The 22,998-nt window shown below is 41.2% G+C and overlaps 1 protein-coding gene across 6 annotated transcripts in view; it reads right to left on the bottom strand.

Moving 5' to 3' along the window:
* Positions 1 to 22,998, bottom strand: part of TBCK (TBC1 domain containing kinase) — a 185,255-nt gene that overhangs the window by 29,695 nt on the left and 132,562 nt on the right. The window lies entirely within an intron of this gene.

Below are 22,998 nucleotides of genomic sequence, written 5' to 3'. Positions count from 1 at the left end.
GATCTGTGAATTCTGACCTGCATCTTTGAGGTACAGCACAGAACCTCTCCCTGTGCTGTTTCACTATTTATTATTTCCCACATTGCATCGTATTATTGGTCACCTTAGTCACTTGGTATTGGTTCTAGATGAACTAAGCATTACAAAGATTATCTGGGAATACTCAGCTAATTTATTTTGGTGACTGAAAAACTATTACTTGCCCTAATTGCCTTTCCATTGTGAACACTTACACAAATATTCACAAGCACTTGTATCAATGATGCTTTTGTTTTTTTTATTAAAATTGTAAATAAGAAAAAGAAAACAAAAAACCAAAAACCCCACCCCAACCAATGCTAAAATAATGTATCCTAAACACAAGTAAAGTGAATAAGTGCATCTAGTTCACAAAATATATTTATTAATAATAATATATATTGATAACTGTTAATACAAAACCACTAAATTATAGTAGAGTTTTGGTATAAGGAATTTCCGTGAGATATTCACAAAATGGGGAAAGAGCCACAATGTGTGCTCGAGTTTTTCCATCCATAGTGCTTATTTATAATCATGAAACGCCTGAATTTTTAAGAAGTTAATTTTAAACAACTCCTTCATTTAGAACAGGGGTGTCCAAACTTTTTTCAAAGAGGGCCAGATTTGATGAAGTGAACATGCGTGAGGGCCGACCATTTTGCCTGACATTCTTTGAACCATTAAAATTAAATGCAAATTAACTATTTTATGCAAAGTTTATTGCAAACGGCATACTTTTCATTTCGTCACATGGATGACAAATCTAAACAGGTGTTAAATCACTCTGCCTTTCATATCTGAAGGCCAGATGAAAAAAAAATCCAGGAAGCTGAAATATATGTCAGGAACATTGTAAAGTACATTACATATTATTGGTAATAAAGGTTGTCTGTCAACTTTTAAGTTCAAAAAATATGAACAGGAATATAACACCAAGTATACATGTTGTGTCCAAATATGTTTATAACTGATTTAGACCAACTGACATTAACTGAGATTTTACAATGTATTCATCTCAATACATATGATTCGTTGGGGGCCATAAAAGATAGATATTGCCAAATTACCTGTGGGGCCGTATTAAACTGGAACACGGGCCGCAATTGGCCCGCGGGCCGGACTTTGGACATGCCTGATTTAGAAGAACCACCTCTGCCCAATCCAAATCTTTACATTAAAAAAAAAAAGCCAAATGGATATTTGCAGCAAGCTCAAGTTCTGCCAAGTCATTCAAGCTCATTGAAAATGTCCAATTACTACCCTCCTAGTGTTTAAATCTAGCCACTGTTGAAAATCCCAGCTGCTCTCATGAGAGATGGTCAGAAACCCAAGGTCTTAAATGAGTAGAATGTATCACACCATTCGTGTTCTCTGCATATAACTGAGCCAAAGTGAATTAGATAATTTTCTTCAGTAACCCCTTCATGCACAGCAATTTTACATCATCAGCTAATGGGTCTGTATGGGGAAGTCTTAATAGTGTTACAGCTTCAAGTGTTACTAGCTTGAACCATACCAAAACAAACAATTTTTTTCTACATTTAGAAACTCTAGCACGAGACATGCGGTTTAGAGGCTTTAATGAACTACAGGCAGTCCCCGGGTTACGTACAAGATAGGGACTGTAGGTTTGTTCTTAAGTTGAATTTGTATGTAAGTCGGAACTGGTACATATTGTAGGGGAAACTCTAGCCAAACATTTCTCCAGAGCTCAGTTTTATTCTCCCACACCTCACTTCCCTCAGTCCTTTATTCTCAAGCTGAGGTGTCTGCTGAGAAAAGCCACTCCGCGTCTCCCTGGTCTGCTGGGGGGGTCCGCTAGCTTCGCGTTTCCCTGGTCTGCTGGGGGGAAGCAGCTAGTGCAGGGTTGCCTCACCCCGTTTGTAAGTAGGGATCTGATGTAAGTGGGATCCATGTAACCTGGGGACTGCTTGTACTGCATTGTCTTTTACTGAAGTCTGCAGAAGTAGCACATAGCCGCCACCACTTTGTCCTGCTCATATAATTGCCTATTAAAGGGATTTACAGGTATCTGATTTGCATGGTATTTTAATCTAGCTGTCAAGAGTTAATAAGTCAAACAGATATTCACAAAGGATAAATTCATCTCCATTGTGCCAAAATGAAGCCCTGCTATCCCCAATGGATCTTTACTTGCTTACAACAGGGCTGAATTTGGCCCTCTGCAACCAGTGTGCTCTTTCTGAGTTTGAGGCCAAACATACCCAAAAGTTGTTTATAACTTCTGAGGGTCCAGCTGTTTCCAGTGAATTATTCTAACTTGTCTGGAGACAGACCTGTGCAGGACAGGTCAGAACTGCTACAGTGAGCATATTCTGGGAGCTGCCCGGACTACTGTTTTGGTGGCTGTTACTTGTACAATACTTTTTCTGTATTAATTAAAAGGTAGCTGTTTTGTTTAAAAAAAATGCAAATGTGAGAGTTTCAATTTTTCCAAACACAACAAAGGTATAGGGGCCACTTCTCCACTATGCAGGTATTTCTCCCATTGACGTTACTGGACATTATATGCACATTATACAATAAATATAAGCCAAATGTAAAATACAAAACAGAAAAATTAAGACTCTAAAATACATTCCTACAGTAATGGAGATCATTACTGCATTGATTTTAAGAGTTAAATATAAACAAGTGCTGTTTAAAAACAAGATTATTCTAAGAGTATGGGGTTGGGGCTGAATTTTATATTTCTATAAAAATTAAATCCATAACATAGGATTATCTTTGTCATCTAGTTTCCTGTTTATATGCATGGGTATGTTCATATTGATTTAGTACTTAGTTTATCATTTGCTTGCCATTTTCACGTATCAATGAGGAAATGTACACAGGGAAGAAGAGTCTTGGCCATCAGGAGGCACAGAGGCACTGATAATCAGAGTATTTAATACAGCTGAGGAGAAAATGTTTTTTCTGTCCTATGAACACTTCCAAAATACCAGAACATTTTCCCTTCTCAAACTGGGATGAAAGACAAAATGTTTATAATTTTTGCAAATCAAATATCTGGAAAAAATTTTGCTCTGGGTCAACAATTTCAAAACATTTCATTTTGGTTTTGATCTTTCTTTTTTTAACCTGTCAGTCTTAATTGACTAAAACTTCAAAGTAAAAGTCACTTAAACTAAAAAATATGAAACATTCTTCCCCCAAAAATTTCAAATCAAATTTGTCAAAACCAATTAAGCGTTTTACGAACACTTTCAGTTATGACAAAATAGCATTTACCCAGAAAAAAAATCCAGTGCAAATAAAAGTTAGTGTTCAGGTCTATAATTAACTTAAGTAATTACTGCTAGTGCTTCAGCAGCGTATTGTAAACATGTAGCAGCTTACATTGATAACCAATCAGGCAGCAGCAACCCCCCACCCCGCCGCCAAAAACAAAAAACAAGGAAAGGAATGGAAAGGAAAGGAAAGGAACTGTATTGTGCCAATATTGCATCTTAAAAAGTAAACATATGTGGGCTGCATATTCCAGCCCTGTCGTCACCCCTACAGCAGCCACTTACAGCTAGGAGGTGAAGACACTGGAGCAAGCAGACCAAAGCAGCTGGGGGCTGGCAGCGCAGTAGCTGCTCAGGGGTCTGTGTTGTTTTCAGCCCCGCTTCCCCAGCCAGGAGAAGGATGTGCGGTTTTCACCCCCACCCCCCAGGCAGGAGGGAGACAAGCTTGCAAACTCAGTCCAAAAGAAGATGCCTACAAGGAAACGGTCAGTGCTGAGGAAGGAGCTCAGCTGCTGCTGGAGCCCAAACTGTGCTTCTGTTCAGAACTATGAACATTTCAGAATTACAGACAACCTCCAGCCACAAGGTGCTCATAACTCTGAAGTTCTACTGTATTAATTTCCCACTCAAAATATAGTTTATGCTTTTCTCTACAGTTTTGCTACAAACTAGGGAAAAAGTTACAGGATGTGTTAGAGAAACAGTACAGGTAAACTTAAATAGAATCATAGGGCTGGAAGAGACCTCAGGAGGTCATTGAGTCCTGCCCCCTTCCCAAAGCAGAACCAATCCCAACTAAATCATTCCAGCCAGGGCTTTGTCAAGTTGAAACCTAAAAACTCTAGGGATGGAGAGTCCACCACCTCCCTAGGTAACCCATTCCAGTGCTTCACCACCCTCCCAGGGAAACAGTTTTTCCTAATATCCGACCTAGACCTCCCCCCACTGTAAAGCTATACAACAAAGGGATGTTCTAATAGTATGGTACATCATACATCCAAAAACAGACATCAACTAGCCTACGGACAGTGACACTTACCTTTGCTATAATCAGGAAATCGAAAAGGTATTCATAATTATAGACAACATCTATTGGACTAATAAGAACATGCTAACTTAACAAACTGGTTTTTCTGGTCTGTTAAAGTTTTCAGAACATTATAACTTAGAAATCTGTGGTTTCTATTATGAGAGTTACTAGAGTGCAAGATTATTTTTTTTCCCCAGTGAAAATAAAGGGGCTAGGAGTGATGGAGTACTTTATGACAAAGATACCCCTGAGTTTCTAGTATCAGAGGGGTAGCCGTGTTAGTCTGAATCTGCAAGAACAACCAGAAGTCCTATGATACCTTATAGACTAACAGATTTATTGGAGCATAAGCTTTCACGGGCAAAGACCCACTTCATCAGATGTATGTAGTAGAAATTCCAGAGGCAGACATAAATATACAGGCATAAGAAAAGAGTTCCAATCAAGAGTAAGGGTTAGAGATAGGTTTATTCTTTTCCCTACGTAAAAGAATAAATGGACATAAATCAGATATCAGGAATGGCAATACACAAAAACCTTTAGGAGAACACTTCAATCTTCCTGGACGCACAGTAACAGACTTAAAAGTAGCCATCCTGCAACAACAACAACAACAAAACTTTAAAAACAGACTTCAAAGAGAAACTGCAGAGTTACAATTCATCTGCAAATTTGACACTATCAGTTTAAGATAAAACAAAGACTGTGAATGGCTAGCCAACTACAAAAGCAGTTTTTCCTCTCTTGGTGTTCACACCTCCACATCAGCTGCTAGAAATAGGCCTCATCCTCCCTGACTGAATTGACCTCGTTATCTCTAACCCTTACTCTTGATTGGAACTCTTTTCTTATGCCTGTATATCTTAGGCAGTCCCCGGGTTACGTACAAGATAGGGACTGTAGGTTTGTTCTTAAGTTGAATCTGTATGTAAGTCGGAACTGGTGTCAGCCGCTGCTGAAACTGATCAGTTCAACAGCGGCTGAATCTGGATGCCAGTTCTGACTTACATATGGATTCAACTTAAGAAACCCAGGTGTCCCAAAGTCAGCTGCTGCTGAAACTGATCAGGGGCTGATTCCAGGAAGCCCGGGGCAGAGCAACCCAGCAGCACCCCAGCTGCTCTGCCCCAGGCATCCCCAAATCAGCCGCTGCTGAAACTGACCAGCAGCGGCTGAATCAGGATGCCTGGGGCAGAGCAGCTGGGGTGCTGCCCGGTTGGTACAGTAGCGCCGAGGAGGACTACCTGTACCTGCCTCTGGAATTTCCACTACATGCATCTGACGAAGTGGGTCTTTGCCCACAAAAGCTTATGCTCCAATATATCTATTAATCTATAAGGTGCCACAGGACTTCTCGTTGTTCCTGAGTTTCTAGTTACTGTTAGTGTAAGTACAAGTGAAAGAGTATTGTAACCCTAATTCAGCCTCTGTGTCTATTTGCATTAGGACACACAGGATTTTTGTGTGTGACTAACTTCAAAAGCTTGTCTTTATTTGCTATATCTGATAATGCCTGCATATTTCCCATTCACAGAGAAAGATTCCTAGTGGAGATTCTCTAACAAATTGTTTATTATCTAGCACTTGAGTTTAAAAAGATTCTCAAGAAGCCTACCAAAGCTGTTCAATTCTTTCTTAGGCATTTCCTATATATGTTTTATATCACTTCTACTTCTCTCCATGATTTTGTAATTTCACAGCACACAACAAGATTCACACTATTTCCTTTTGTTTTCACCTTTATTTTACCATTTTAATTCTATTTCACGTTCCACCTAGTTTTGTTCTTTAAGTTTTCACTTTTGCATTGAGAGAGGTGTAGGAGTCTTTCATGTCATCTCATCTTGCAGGGCAGCAATTCCAGGGGAGGAATCAACCCTTTTATATTCTGTCCTTGGGCACTATAGGTGTAGAGCCAATATGGGCATAGAACACTAACTCCAAAGACTACCACTCACAGATCAAATATCTGTTTGCTCTCAAGCTTGCTTTTCTCTGTGGGACAGTCCAACCAACATCTGTAAATTCTTCTCCTAAATACAGTTTCAAGCCTTCCCACAATCTGCTGTGACAGAAATGATATTTTGTTCTTAGATAAAGCTCCCCCGGCCTATCATTATTATTTATTTGTTTTACCATAGTACCCTATTCCAGGGTGAGGATCACATGTATGTCTCTGAAAAAATAAACCGAAAAGTCTGTGCTCCCAAGTGTTTATAGTTTATGTGCATGTCTAAATGATACAACTGCATGAGGCAAGCTGTGGTGCAAATCTGCAGTGCACTTACATGTTGCATGCTAACTGTCCACAAGGATCCTGGTGTTTTACCCTAAAGTCTGAAACAGCATTATGCAAATCACACAAATTTTCAGGGTGCAGCAGCAAGGTTCCCCTGAGATAGTTAGTGCTACAGTACTGTGGATTTGCCACACACTAATTTATTGTTTAGACTAAGGATGTTAGTGTGGGGAAAATCAAATAACTCCAATTGTGTCTAAGGGGGGACTGTGCAGAAATCAAAACTCTCTGAAAGAAAACTGCTGTAAGGGTTAAAAGTTTTCCAGGCCTCTCTCCCTGTAACAGAGAGAAATCAAATTAGCTCTAATCAAAGACCCTTACAAATGACTATCTCAAATTCATGGATACTCCTAGTCTGTCACAATTTGTCATGTAAACCCTTATCTTTGTCACGGTTTGCCTTGTAGACTCCTCCACTCAAGTTCTCATGTGGCTTTGTGTACTGTAAAAACTTACTTCTAGCACTCCTGGGGTGAACAGAAGTCTCAGAGTACTTCTGCTGAGACTTTGATATGTTAAAGAAGAACAATCCACAACTGAACTGTCTAAGCATTCTGTATATAGGATACCTGAATCTGTCTGTCAGGGCTGCTGCTTCACTCTTGGAAGTGACAGCCTGCATGCATGCATCATAAAGTTTTCTCTTCTAGGTTTCTCTCCTGCCTCACTGATTTGACCTCCGGCCTCGGACCCTTCTGGGGTCTCTGTACCCCAGGGGAGCGAGATTTCCCCCTCATTAGCAAGTAGTTGACTGGAGTATTGACTACTAGCATCCCCCCTTTGCTGCCTCATAGGCAGCAATGGGTGTGTGTGAACAGAAGCCAGTTCCCCCAAGCAGAGTCTCCATGGTGCCACCTTGCCCCTCCCCCCACTGCCTCTATCAGAGGCACTGAGGGGGGGGATAGGGGAGGCTGCTGCGAAGCAGCCTCTGCCTGCAGAGGGCCGAGGCTCACCATGGCAAAAAGCAGACCCTGTTTGCAGCGGCCCAAGCTGGCCAAGTGCAGGAGCTGCTGGACTCAGTGCAAACTGGACTGCTCGGTCCCAGCTTGCGCTGGTCTGGGATGCCACGCCTCTGCATTTTAAATACAGTAAAAGTCCGGTGGTTCTTACTACATTTAAAATGCAGAGCTGCAGCGTGGGAGGCTCCCAGAACTGGCCCGAGTCAGGACTGCTCAGTCCCAGCTCAAGCCAGCTCCTGGAGCTAACAGCACTATGGCTCTGCATTGTGGTTTTTATCGACTAATCGTGTAGTTGATACAAATTGTATTGACTACAGAATTAGCCAGATAACCGCAATTTAACATCCTTAGTTTAGACAATGTCTAACTCTATGGCAAGTGACAACAGATAGATACAGAAAGGCAGAGGAGTGAATGGAAAAAATAAGCATATTGTTCAGTGTAACAGCCAGTGGTGTCAGTGGATCAAGAGCCTAACCATTATCAGATTTATTTTAGGCATCATGGAAGAGGAACATTTTAAAGAGGATCTGAATGAAGGTAATTAGTTGCCTTTGTACACATTTATGGGAGTTCCTCTGAAGCAGAAGGGGTACAAGGTTGTACCTCTGAAAACTGGCACACTCCGGTCCGGCAACATCCACGGTCTGGCAGGGTCACAGATGCTTCTGGACCAGAGAGCCTGGGAACTTAAGAGCTGGTGGGCCAGCAGGTGCTGGGGGCAAGAGGGTCGGCAGCCTTGGGGCAGTGTGGGACCGGGGCTGGAGTTCCCCTGCAGCAGTGCAGGGCCAGAGCCTGGCAGCAGCCCCATGGAGTGCAGGGCTGGGGCCTTGCTGCAGGAGCTGGAGCCTGGGCTGCCCAAAGAGCCAGCAGCAACTAGGTGAACAGCCCCCCAGATTGGGGGGAGGGCAAGGCAGGGTGCCTGCTGGGGCAGCCAGCTGGCAGCAGATAAAGGATTTGGGGGCCAGTGGCAAATTCTGGCAAAATCTGGCAAATTCTCTTGTTCGGGACCGGTCAGGTCCCAATGGTGCCGGACCAGAGAGGTCCAGCCTGTATGACAGAAAATATGAAAGTGCCAGAGTAAAGGATGTTGCAGTAACTGACATGGAAGAGGAGAGCTTAATTGAATGTTTCAGCAATGTGGATGCATAGGAAAGGCTGTATCTTAGAGATATGACCAAGTAAGAACCTTCATGATTTAGACCAGTGGTCCCCAACACGGTGCCCGCAGGCACCATGGCGCCCGCGGGGGCATTTGTGTGCGCCCGCCGAGTGCTCGGGGCTGGCCTGGCCCCGGGCACGTGGCACACGGTGAGCGCTGGCCACAGGAGCGCCGCGGATTGGCCGCCTGCGCTCTGGGTGCATGGCGAATGGGGGGAACGCCGGCCCCGGGCGCGCGGTGTTTGGGGGGGGCGCACCCCCAGGCGCGCAGCCCCCGCCCTCTGGCACCCGGCCAGCAAACGGCCACGCCCCCTGGCGCCCGGCAACCTTAAATGGTTGGGGACCACTGATTTAGACATAGCCTGGACATAAGGACTTGGATACCAGAGTCAAAAATGATGCCCACATCAGGGACCAGAATGACAGGCAGGATGGTGGTGCCTCTGTGATTGAATTATATGGTGCAGAGGGGGAGGGATAGCTCAGTGGTTTGAGCATTGGCCTGCTAAACCCAGGGTTGTGAGTTCAATCCTTGGGGAGGCCATTTAGGGACTTGGGGCAAAAATTCATCAGGGGTGGTACTTGGTCCTGCTGTGAAGGCAGGGGACTGGACTCCATGACCCTTCAAGGTCCCTTCCAGTTCTAGGAGATAGGCAATCTCTGTCAGAGCCATGATGAGCTTAAGCTGACTGCTAGATTTTTGTTCAAGTTTGACCTTTTTTTAATGTCATAGTAGGCACCAGTTTCCAGATGCTGGAGGAAGGGGAGAGAAATCCATTTGAAAATAAGTCTCCTAAAAGATGAAAAGCTGCCGGTTGCAGCCAATGACCATTTTAAATTCACTTAAAAACCTGACTGAGCTGTACAGATAAAATAGCTCCCAATTAAGAGCCTGAGTAAGCCAAATACTTAAGCACCTCTCTAAAATTGAGCTGTAAATAGTCTCATGGACATCCTTGGGACTTGAAGTTAAAACATGTACTTGCTGAATCAATGCCTACTTAAAAACAAAACAAATCAAACCCAATTGAAAATGAGAGCTGAAAGATGCCACTAAATTACAAACTACAGCTCTCAGAGCAGTAAGGCTCATTGGCAGATGGGTGTTTTAAAAAAAGGGGGGGTCCAAGAAGACACCTCCACCTAGGAGAAAAAATTAACAGATACAGTCCAAATAGTATAGAAGGAGACATTTATAACTTACTCTCTTTTAGTGCTCTTGTACTGTGATTTTTTTTTCAGGATTTTCCAAACTGCGCACAGAGAAACATTCTCAGAGTTTTTCTTTTAAGTAATGAAAAGTAAAATTAAGGGCACACAGTCCATACACAATATCAGGGTATGCATTAAGAAGCTTCAAAGGCACACACACAAACACTTGCACTCACACAGACATAGTTGTGGTTTACAGTTATTTTACAAGATAGATTAAAAGGTTAATAACTAGCAGACTACAGAAAACTGCAATCAGAATACAGGGAAGAGTCAAACACGTTTCTCAAAAATGAAAGAGAATTCATGAGCATGCACCCTTACAACCATGTGGTTGATAGTCACCTTACCACTTGAGGTGGGAAACACTTGAAAATCATTGCGTCTCCTGCCCTTTCCTTTAAAAGTCCTTTCAAATCCAGTCCTACTCACTATGCAGTAAAATTCCTGAACTTCTATTTCCTGTATCTTAACATCAGTGTGCAATCACCTTTTAGAAAATTCAGCAATCAGAAGCTGTTCATCAGGGAAGGCTGCTTAACAGACAGCACAAATGAGAAAAAAGATTTATGTGATGAGCTGGCACCAGAAGTCTACTCTTGTCCCATGTGTTTCCATGACTACACCCTAAATCCTTTCAATTAGAGCACTTGTTCTTCTCACCCCATTAAAATTAACTTTTAAACAGGACTGGGAATTACTAAACTGTATGCGTTTACTGCTCTTAATAAAAAGAAGCATTAGGGATTTTAATGTTTTAATATTAGGAATTAAAGCTACATAAATATTCTGAAATTAGAAGCTGAGCTTCAGAAAGATTAAAGAGCTCTATCACCAGTAGGCCACACAATCAAGAGCTTCCATCTCATTTTCCATTAAGCTGTAATTTCTGATTAGCATTTTATCCTGGCTTTCACATGCAGATACACCTTTATGGGAAAGGAATTAAGTGTTTCTGATTCTGCTAGACCTGCACTTAGCAGTTCCATCTGATAACAGCTTTTGCCTTTATCTGAGATTTGGTCCAGAAGACGGAATGGCTTAAGATGGGTTGGTGGTTTTTTGCTTTTTGTTTGTAAGGGAACATGGTACTCCTTATCACATTTTTAAAAGTTTTTTTTTTTTTTTTAAACAGTGGTATTTCAGCACTGAATTAAATCACATTCAATTTAAGCAAAGGACCAAGACAGACCTTTGTTGCAAACTTTTAAATGGTTTTGGAAACGTCCAGGCCAGAAACATGGCATTCCACACACAATATTTAATCTGTGCTATACCTGTGGTATGTGTGTATGTTCAGAAATGAGAGACAATGTATTTTTAAATTGAGACAGTTTATACCATGTTTTTAGCCAAATAGATTTCCTAGAGCTTAATTTGATAACTGTTTATTATTTTACTCAGGAAACAAAAAAAGACTATAGCAAATACGAAGATACTGTAAACTGGAAAAGACTGCTGCAAACCAACTGATAACACTTAGTACAGGTTGGATCTCCCTGGTCTGGCCCCATCAGGACCTGACCTGTCCAAGAGGAGGGATTTTGTTGGACATGGGGAGGTCATTTCTGGCCCCCCTGCCACCAGCCCACTCCAGTCCTGGCTCGACTGCTGGCCTCCAGGCTGGCTCCCCACTCTTGCTGGCCCCCGCTGCTCTGTCAGCCCCCACTGCAGCACCCAGCAGCCACTCTGCCTCTGCGTACCCAGGCCCTGCTGCCATGCTGGGTAGCCCTGCCACCTCTGTGCGCCCAGTTCTGGCTGCCACACTGGGCAGCCCCACTGCCGTCATGTGCCGACCCCTTGCTGCCCTACTGGTAAGCCCCACTACCGTGAATGGGGCTCCCACTGACCTGCCAGGAAGCCCCACTGCTGTGCACCGGGCTCTTGCTGCCCTGTCAACTTGCAGGGCTCCTAGGCGCTAGCACTCCACCGGGATCTGGTCCTGCAGACCAGAGAGTCATGGTTTAGAGAGTTTCAACCTGTACAAAGATATCACTGACCATACCTTTTTGTTCCCTCTCATTTTACATACATAAAAAAGGCTTTCTTACTTTGCATGGTATTTTACACCTAAACATAGCAAGCTTCAGACAAGTTAGGGCCCCCCATGCTAGCTATTGTACAACCATTGTATATGATAGCCCTTTCTCAGACACGATCTAACTGTTGAGGGAAACAATAAGGAGTCAGGGGAGAGAGAGAACAAGGCAGAAACAACCCCCTCTAGACTAGCTATATGCACAGCAAAATCCTCATCAACAGTCAGTCTATTACAATCACAATTTGCCACTTTCATATACCAGAGTATAGGCCATCAGACCTAATGATCAGAACAGGAGTCTGGCCTGGCATGGTCAGGAGACATGTCAATGATTGGAATCAGGAGTTCAGGTAGGAGCAATGGCTGGCATAAGTTGAAGGTCTGGCACAGCTTCAAGTGTGAAATGCATTGAGCAGCCATTAGGCAGTGGTTGCTGTGTAATGCTTAAATGGTCTGTTGGGCCTTTTTGTCCCCAATCAAGGAGCACAGCCACTTAGTGAGGGTTTATTAGGCCCAGACAAGTACTCTGGGTTGCTAGGGAACTGGGTCCAGAACCAGCTGAATTCCTGACAATCACTTACCTAGATATTATTAGATGGCAGTTTTCTGATGAAGAGGGATGAAAAAGTGGCAGCATTATGGATTTTGCCTTTATCCCCAAAAGAGGTTTATACATTCTAAACTATTTTCAACAATTACTTGGATGTTGCTACTCAATATTATTCAAACTGAACGTTTTTTAAAGTTTCTGTAATTAGGTACATGCAATCTGATAAGAACTTTTGCAGAAGGTAGTCAGCACTTATTTGTCCTTTTTGTTTCTAAACAAAATACTAATAAAATTACATACTTATGCTCTACAAAGTGTGTAGTGCTTTACTATCACTGAAGACATTAATGCTTAAATTCCCTATTAACATTAGGAAAGGGACAGTAAGTCAAAGTCAGAAAAAAGAAGAAATGGATGCTTGGCAGAAGGGACAAGGAAAAAAAATCAATTATTAAAGATGAGTCACAGAAAGACTCTTTCATGTTATTCTCTCATATTCAATCAAGAATGCATAGATCCTACAATATGATCTGCACCACACATACTTTTCCTCAATTTACAAAGCATGCTGTTTTGCTAGAACTGCTTGTTACTAAGCAAATCCATCTCTTTGTCCCTGGAATAACATAATTGGATGATTAAGCGGATTTAGCACAGAAGAAAGGAAAATTCTTCACTATTTGCTGCTGGGTGGGCATGCTGCAAAGTCTCATTTACTGCTGGCTCAGTAGAAAGGTTAAATATCTCTCCCTACCACTGTGGGAAACCATTTGAAATTATAAAGCTTAGCTGCAGTCTAGTTGTGGCTTAAACACACAAAACACAGGTTAATGTAAAACAGCTCAAAGGGAAACTGTGCAAGTGAAGAAACTGCAATGAAGTTCTTCTTGCACTTCTTGCACTTTCAACCAGTGACTAATTTCTTATATTTTCTAGATACTGTTTTCTATGGAAATCATAAGTAATTATACTTATTAGCAGGTTATGTTACTTAGCTTTAGGAAAAAAACATTCATGGAAGAATATAACTTAAGTAGTTTTAAACTGTTTTATACATCACTAAAAAAAAAAAAAAACTATTGGCATGAACATAAAAATTCCTCTTCTATTATGACCAATTCCATTTAGCAAATACTGATTTTTTCTGGGGATCTATTAGAACTCAAAATGATCAGTCCCTTCTATTTTATGGATCAAAATTAGGTTTGGAAATCTGTTAGCTCAACTAGGGCCTGCTGAGAGACCACAACATACTGTTTGGGTTGTACATCAGCAACGGCAAATATGAATATAAGTACTTAGGATCTATATTTCAAAGGAATCTCAAAGTTTTAAAATTTGAGGATACTCAGCAAAGTTACTCACAACGATAAATGTTATGCTCCACATTTATCATCTCTGTGACTGATAGATCTTCTCAATTTATAAATCAGGGTTTCAATCCTATAAACTTTTTACACATGAACTGCTCCATTACTGTCAATGGGATTAATTGCATGCACAGATTTAAATGTGGGCATAAGTATTTGCATCATTAGAGCCCCGACCAAGATTTTTCTGACTACATTCATTGCAGGCTCAGCTGGGAGTCTGAAAACCAACCAGTCTTCTCTCTTGCACTTAACATCATCATCAGACTTATAGAATGCTAGTTGATAATAGGGATGTGAATGGTTAACTGGTAAACATCATCTTTAATGGGTGATGCTTATCAGTTCTGGTTAACCAGAGAGGGCTGGAGCTCCATCACAGCCAGAGGAGCCTCTGTTAACCGTGGCCCCAGGCATGGTGCTGGCAGGGGCTGCTCAGGCCAGCCTGGAGCATCCCCGCCTCACTCCCCTTTTAATCAGTTAACTCAGGGATTCTCAAACTTTGTGATACCGTGACCCCCCTCTGAGTTGCTGCAACCCCCCTCGGGAGTTGGGACCCACAGTTTGAGAAACACGGAGTTAACTGGTTAAACTTTACATTTAATTAGTTAACCAATTAAATGGGATTTCACATCTCTAGTTGATAATGTTGCCCAATGAGATGGACATAAGAAGATACAGCTTCCTTTTTCTTTGCCTGATTTACTCTAGAACGCTGACGGCAGTAATAGCGTACTGCTAGTATATTAAAAGGACATGAAAGCAATCAGAGGCATCATCCACTAGGGAAATTTTGCAGAAACTTCCTACCATTGTTAACACAAGTGTAAATCCATCAACATTAGGATCCCTATTATAGACAAGCTTTAGTTGCTGCTGCTATTTTAAGTCCCTTATCATCTGGCTCTGCCTGTGAAACTTTAAATGACAGTATGCTTAAAACACCAGTGGCTGCTGTTACAGCTGTACTAGTACTGTTATCAATGCAGAGACTGTGTTACTTTCAAAGCACTGTTTATTTATTCATTGTCACATTTTAAGGCACTCTATGTAAGGTCAAAATAAGTTTAATTAAAACCAAAGCAGGTTGAATCATGGATAGGTCAGACTCTTAAAGACAAAGTATCAATTAAGGACCTGTGCATTTAATGTCATTAATTATGTCATGGTTTATCTATCTCTATCACAGGTACCGGCTTACCAGAGATTGGCACTGCTGCAGTGTATCAGTACAGCCTTACCTTGGCTTTCAAGCAGTACAATCTGGATAGGGAAGGTTTCCTACTTCCCACATGATCTTTGAAAATTATGAAATATTAAAACATCTCTTAAGATTAGGGGATTGCTAGTCAAATCTGTTAATTTCAGAATAGTGGACAGCTGAAGTTAGAAAAATTGAAGATGCAGATAGGAGAGAAATGTATTTATTTGATAATGCAGATAATTTGCAGGATTTCCAGACTGATGCATCTTGAAAGAGTTTGTTGCTATAGTGCCTTAGGCTATTTTGATCCCTTATAATCTAATTGCTATAATGCTTTATAGTAGTGATCCAAATGCTTGCCCTGTAGAGTTTAGGACAATTACTATAAAACATGCCTTTTGATAGAACACTTTTGGTAATGTAATTTTTATGGTTGGTTTACACAAGTAATTAGAGAAACTAGATAGGAAAGGTTATATACATGCTTCTACATGAGCCCAAAAGAGAATACTAATCTTTACAAAAAGGAGGAGGATAACACCAAACATTATAAAGAAAAGCACAGGCCTCCATCTCCTTCTCACATGATAGACTGGACAAAAATATCTAGCCTTTCATGTAGTATTTATATGATACTGATCACGATGGCTTCTGGGTGACAGTATGTGGAAATGAATTAAATAGACTCTCTGGAGTAATATTTACTAAACTCTCAAAACTTTGAAAGCCATTTTTCCCATTTCACCCTACACAGATAAAACAGCTACTCTTCTTGTTCTGTTGGAGTACCTGCATCAACAGGAGAGTGCTCAGAGATTGTTTAAACAGATGCGATAAATCAACAACGGCTGGATCGATTGCTGAGTGTTGATCCTCACATAGTGGAGATAAGCCCTGATATAAGTAATATAGTGTTTGGATACCAGTTTGGAAATAGATCATCCAATAATGATCAGCTAGTCAAATGAGCATTAACCCACCCCATCATTTAGCACAGCACACAAGTGAAACTACATCTCTGACCATAATTAAAATATAGTTTGGATGTGCTTTCTTGGCCAGATAGACTTTTTGGATTCTGGACAGCTTTCCTAACATCCTGATCTTATATTATCTTGTGCTGCATGTGGGTCAGAGACTGTCGTCACTGTGGTAACCAGCTATGACCAAAATTACACAGCTATATTTATCCACAGGAAGCTATGAGAATGAAATAACCCATTCAGCTCAACAATGATGAATAATTTTGTTGATTCTTTCACTATTTGCCCTCAGTGTGCTGGATTGTATTAAATGTATTATTACAGGCCTGATCCTTCATTTCTCCTACATGCAACTCCTTCCCTCACTGAGTTACTTGCATGGGAGAAGAGAAAGATACGGTCCCATATTTTTATTCCCCTCTATACTAGTTATCATTCGTGCTGTTTTAACTTCAGATACTTTCTACTAAAAAAGAATCAAGGTGTTTTGATCTCTACAGCTACAGAAGACCAAAATCCATGTTCAAAGAATAGTCTCCAAACAGATGAAAAATTCAAGTATTCCTAAAAAAGAGGGAAAGGTGAGTTTCTTCCTTCTGATCTTAATGCTACATTCAAAAATCTTAGATGATTCTTAGCTGGAGAAATGTTCATCAGAGGAAGAGGCCTCTAATTACCTTTATTGGAACTATAAACATTTACTGTTTTACTGTTTATGTTTGCAGTCTGACGTCCGTAAAACTTGTGTGTAGATCTGTCATGGAATTACAACCGAAGGAGATGTGAAGGATTAAGTATCTACAATACACGTAACTTTAAACTTGAATGTAGGGATAACTGAAAAGATGTCAAAGATGTGCTTGAACGATTAATGAATACAAAACATAAGCATAAGGCACAGACACTTACAGAATACTTTGACTCTACTGTGATCCACTGGATGTTTTTGCAGGCCAATCATACTGTAAGGATTCTAAAACTGTGAATCAAAACAAAATGTGTTTACAATACCTGATCATCCAAGTCTGATGAAATCATACTAGTCTGTCGCAGCACTAGCTTGATCTAAAATCTGTAGATTACTACAACATACTCCTGTAATTCTGCCTATGAAGGGGAAATGCAGCAGATTGAATGTAAATTTATTTGTAACAAAATAAACTCTAGCTAGATTACAATTTGATAACCAATCATAAAATTCTTTAGCGATTTTAGATTACCATTTAATGTCTGTTATTTACCAACTTATTTCTTGTTTTATTTTCTTTGGCTATTGATTTTAAATGGATTTTAAATGCTTATCTTCTGCACAAAAAAAATCCCTTAAACCATTCATGTTTTTAAAAATTGGGTAGAGTACACAAAGGACTGCAATGTTTCCTTTCATCAGTTTAAACTTCAAATCTGCAGTAACTGTAATGTCATTTTGAAACTCAGTATCATCTGCATTCCAACCATTATGTATCCTGTTATGAATCAGACACACACATTAGCAACACTATACTTCAGCCTCCATGACTACTGTCCCACACAAGCATCCTAATAAGCCCACAACTGTCCTCACAAAAACCACAAACATTTGATGACTTAATAAAATATCTTTTGAAAAATCATGTGGCAGTTATACAGAAGGATGAGGACAAGTTCCTAAGCTTGTTTTATTGCGGACCACATCTTAAGACACTGTCTTCTAAATCATCCAGTTCTATTTGTAGTCACAAAGCTTCTTTGTGAAAACAATAATTACCTACGTGGAAAACTGATACTAGGAAACCATTTATGTATATTTAGCTTATTTTAATTAAATTTAACAGCTAGGAACAAAGCAGAGCCATCACAATGCAACCAAACAATTTTTTGCAAATCAAAATCAAGTGCTCGGCAAATCACCAGAAACAGGCTTAGCTCAAACAGCAGGCAGTTTGTAATTCTGGTGCCAAAAATTCAAGACTCAGTCCCTACTAGCAATTCATAATGAAAAAGATCCATCCTGGGATTTAAGTTTGTATGGTTCTTTTGTTGCTTCAGGACAACTGCATCTGTACTCTCTCCCTCTGTGATCCAGGATGGGCACCATACACTTTTCGGCTTCTAGCCATCACCTTTCTTGGGTGGAGACCTGTATCTCTCCCCTTCCCGACTGCAGTTTTCCAGGTTACACTGTGCCCTGCCTAGGCTGTGTTATTCCCAGCAAGCCTGGCTGCCTGATCACTCCAGAGTCCTTACAGAGGCTAAATAGCATAACTGCCTACAGGTATAGGTTGCCACATAGCTCATTCTAAACAAGCACATTCATTCTTAAAATGAAAGCATTAAAAAGAAAACAATTTAAAACAATAAAAGCTCCTCTATGCATGCTAAAAAAGCCTGTCAGAGGTCACTCCAACTCCAACCTTCATCTCTGACAGGTGTCAATCTTACCAAACTTTTCCTTATGACTGGGACCCTACTTTGGACAGCACCAGGGAAAAGAAAAAAACCCTTAAGGCAGGAAGTGTTAATATGGGAAATAAACTACCGTATTTTCTGGCGTATAAGACGACTTGTGATGTTAAAAAACATCCCCCAAAAATCGGGGGTCGTCTTATACGCCAGGTATACAGCTTTGCGGCTTTGCAAAGCCTCAGGGGGAAGCCGGCGGCGGGGCATCCCAGGCGCACCTGGGCTTCCCCGCCGCCGGAGCCCCTCCGCGGCTTTGCAAAGCCTCGGGGGAAGCTGGCGGCGAGGCAGCCCAGGTGCGCCGGGGCTGTCCCACTTCTGGGGCATCCTCAGAGGCTTTGCTCACGGTGTCCCTGGTCTGCTGGGGACCGTCTCCAGCAGACCAGGGACACCGGGAGCAAAGCCAGGAGGCGGAGGGGCGCTGGGGTATAAGACGAAACCCTATCTTTTAACTAAAAAATTAAGGGGTCGTCTTATACGCCCAGTAGCCTTATACGCCGGAAAATACGGTAACAATGAGCATACTGAAGCAAAAGCAAATGTAGTTCCTGAGAATACCTTGCACTCATTTTTTAAACTGATTGAATTTCAAGCTGATGTCCTTGTATAGCTACCATCATAATATGGTAGCAACCAGGGAGCTTTGCAAACAAGGGCAGCTAACAGGGAGTTTCTTCAGGTGAGGGAGTTCTTCAGTAAGAGAGGGAGTTCTTCAGGTGAGGGAGGAGTGAACATGGGACCCTTGAGGCAAGCGGCAGTCTGTAGTATGTGTTTGTGTTTGGAGGTTACTTGCTAGTTGCCTGAAAGAAACAGTGTGCTGAGCTTGTGTCTGTCTGGAGATTCAAGTGCTGAGCTGTATGTTTGAATGACGCTGGCAGTTGGAAGCTGTGAGCTTCTACATGAGGATTTGAAATCTAGAACCCTCTGTTCATTGGTTGAGCCTTACAGATGTGGTCACTTCAACTCAAAAAAGATACATTGGCATTGGAAAAGGTTTTGGAAAAGGGCAACAAAAGTGATTAGGGGTTTGGAACAGGTTCCATATGAAGAGAGATTAACAAGACTTGGATTTTTCATCTTAGAAAAGGGGAGACTAAGGGAGGATATGATAGAGGTCTATAACATCATGACTGGTATGGAAAAAGTGAATAAGGAGAAGTTATTTACTTATTCCCAAAATAAAAGAACTAGGAGTCACCAAATGAAATTAATAGGCAGCAGGTTTAAAACAAGCAAAAGGAAGTTTTTCTTCACTCAGCGCACAGTCAACCTGTGGAACTCCTTGCCAGAGGATGCAGTGAAGGCTAGAACTTTAACAGGGTTCAAAAAAGAGCTAGATAGATTCATGGAGGTTAGGTCCATCAATGGCTATTAGCCGGATGGGTAGGAATGGTGTCCCTGGCCTCTGTTCCTCTGGTGGTGGGTGACATGAAGATTACATGTTGCGATCCCTCTTTCTGGGGCATCTGGTATTGGCCACTGTCGGTAGACAGGATACTGAGCTAGATGGACCTTTGGTCTGACCCAATATGGCCTTTATTATTTTCTTATTTAAAGAAAAACAAATGAAGTGGATACATTATCTTCTTTCTTGAGAACAGAGTTCTTAATTTTTTTTTAGAAAAGTCATCATGCTTTAACAAACAATCTGCGGACTACAGTCTAGAATAAACAAAAGGCTGATACATTACTTGTAGCAGATTATCTAAATAAAATAAACAATAATTAAAAATCCCATGAAGATGGCTCACTAGGGAGATGACAACACTAGGCTGTGTGTGTCCAAGTTTCTAAGGGCTGAAGACCCAGACATCAGTTTGAGCAGAATTTCTTGAACTTTCTGTTGGAGGAAGTTGCAAAACTGTATATTACTAGGAAACTCCAAGTAAGAAATGTGCGAGAGAGTGTCAAGTTCCCACTCAATCTTGAGAGGCATGCCTATTCAAATTGTCAGCCATTGTATGAATGCTTGGAAGTTAAGAGTCTGAGATGAGGATGTGGTTGGCTATACACCAATTCTACAGTGGTATTATTTTGGCACTAAGTGACGGATATCTCACTCCTCCTGGCAATTTATGTAAAACATACAGGCTATGTTCATGATCATGATTTCTACAGACTGGCCTCAATGAAAGAAAGAAAATGTAGACAGATGTTGCAGACTGCTCTTAATTTCAGGATGCTGATGCCGAGATCTCTATTTGCCCTGAAAGGTATATGTGTGTAGGTGTACTCAAGATCCCATAAAAGATGCATCTGAAGTTATGGTGATACTGATAGTGAGTCGACTGGGTGAACAAAATTTCTGCACATGCTTTGGATTAGTGCTTCCATTAATTGCTTGAGTCCAAAATTCAACAAGGATCAGAACACAGTCTATACAGACTGTGCACTCTGGGTATAATATATGGTTAGCCATCCATAGAAGCAGTGCAGGTGTAACCTGGCATGTTGGGTTATGAAGGTACATTGCTGCCATAGTCCCTAGTAGTTTAAGGCAATTTCATGTACATGTCTAGGGACTTATTTGGATTCTTCTAACATCGTAAACCTATTCAAAGGACGGTAAACCCCGGCTGTTATGGCATCCAGAGAGGCCCCTAAAATTTATTTTGTTTAAGTAAGGTTGAAGTGGACTTTTCAATAGTATTGAAGAGCTCATATGCTGAACAGGGACATAGCTGTCTTTGCTGTAAAAAAAGCTTCATTGTAAGACCAGCCTTCGCACAATCCATCTCTGCGGTATGGAAAAGGTGATTATCCTCACATGATGAAGCCAGGTGGCTACTACTGCTGGGATCTTTAAGAATACTTTGGGGAGGCAGACAGGCAAAAAGGAAGCACCAGACACTGAAAGTGGTCCTGACTAACTGATGTGGAGAAACCGTTGTGAAAGGCTGAATTGTGATGTGACAATATACGTCCTGAAGGTCAAGGGCTGAAAATCAATCCCTAGAATCCAGAGATGGAATTCTAGGTGCAAGAGTCGCTATCCTGAATTTCTGTGATTTCATGGAAGTGTTTAGGAATCTAAGACCTCAAAATCAGTCTCCACTGCCTGATCTTTTTTGGAACCAGATAATACTTGAAAAGAAACTCTTCCCTGATGAGTTTCTTGAATTGGCTCTGCTGTCCCTATTCCTAGGAAATAGATGAATTTGCGTCTCAGCAAGTCTATGAAATTCAACCAGAAAACAGACAAGGTTAGGGGAAGATGGTGAAGTGGAGGTAAAATGGATGGAGTAATCTGATGTTATAACCTCTAAAACCTATATTCCCATGTTAGTCTGAAGGTCGGAGGTAGTATAGTTGAAGATTTTTAACATGGGGATGTTCTGGACCCTCAGTCCAATCATTAAAACAGCCATTTGGTTTTAGATGAAAATTGGATAGTGTCACTTATGGTATAAGGTCTCTTCTTTTGCTGCATCAGCCTCTTTCTGGCGAAAGTTGTTCTGTAGATCTATGATAGGTGGTTCTGTAGATCTATGATAGTTAGAAAATTGGGCCAGTCAGGAACTCTGCACTGTTTCAGATCTACTATTTTTTTTTTATTTGTAGGCATATATATTTCAAAAGACCCAAATGTGGCATTGGAATCTTTTTAAGGATGTAATAATCTGTGGAGCCTGATAAGAGTTTAATGTATCAAAAGAGAGGTTTTCTGCAGTATTCTGAACCTTCCTAGGAAAAAAGGACATCTGCAGATGCTCAGTGGAAACTGACTAAGCCATAGCCATCCACGGAGGTTCACAATGAAGTTCTTGCTACAAGCTGACATTTGGCTATGATCACCTTGAGCAGTTCTTCCTGAGAAACACTGAAATGTTCAATAAAAGTGTTGGAAACTGTCATAACTGGTGTGGTTGTGCTTTAATCATCAGAACTTATGTGATCATGCGCTGTCGCTGAAAAGTAATTCTTACAAGCACATAGATTGAGACACTTTGTTCCCGATAATATGGTGAATACTTTGCATAGTGTTGGCAACCACCCTCGTTGACTGCGCTCATAAATGAATAATTTGATGATAGCTGGAGAACAAACACTCTGAATTTCTTGGGTGGAACATAGTTCTTTTTGTCTGCTCATTTACATGGAAAGGGAGCCATGACAGGAATCTGCTAGATATGCGTGGCAGGCTCCCATAAAAAAATAACTAATTCACTGATAACACTAGAACAGAAAACATCAAATATTTAAGCGCCCTCAGCTCCTGCATCTGTCTGAAGTCATCCACGAAAGAAGATGGAATCTTTTTATAGCCACATCTGGTGATGACAATGAGACTTGCATGAGGTGTCATCTCTTTGTGCTCTTCTTGAGTCCATATGTTCCTCAAAATTTTCCTCCTAAGGATGAGGCTGTAGATAAATGAAGGAACAGGCAATTGTCTTTCTCTGCCAACCCAACAGGAGTAGCTACGAGTTCTTAAGAGTTGCTGGCAATAATCAGGCCAGTGGTCTCAATATGGCCAC

This window comes from Pelodiscus sinensis, chromosome 4 (assembly GCF_052426305.1).
Source record: "Pelodiscus sinensis isolate ZL-2025 chromosome 4, ASM5242630v1, whole genome shotgun sequence".
Taxonomy (NCBI): domain Eukaryota; kingdom Metazoa; phylum Chordata; order Testudines; family Trionychidae; genus Pelodiscus; species Pelodiscus sinensis.
The sequence above is the reverse complement of the archived record's forward strand: the minus strand, read 5'-3'. Positions and strand labels throughout refer to the sequence as shown.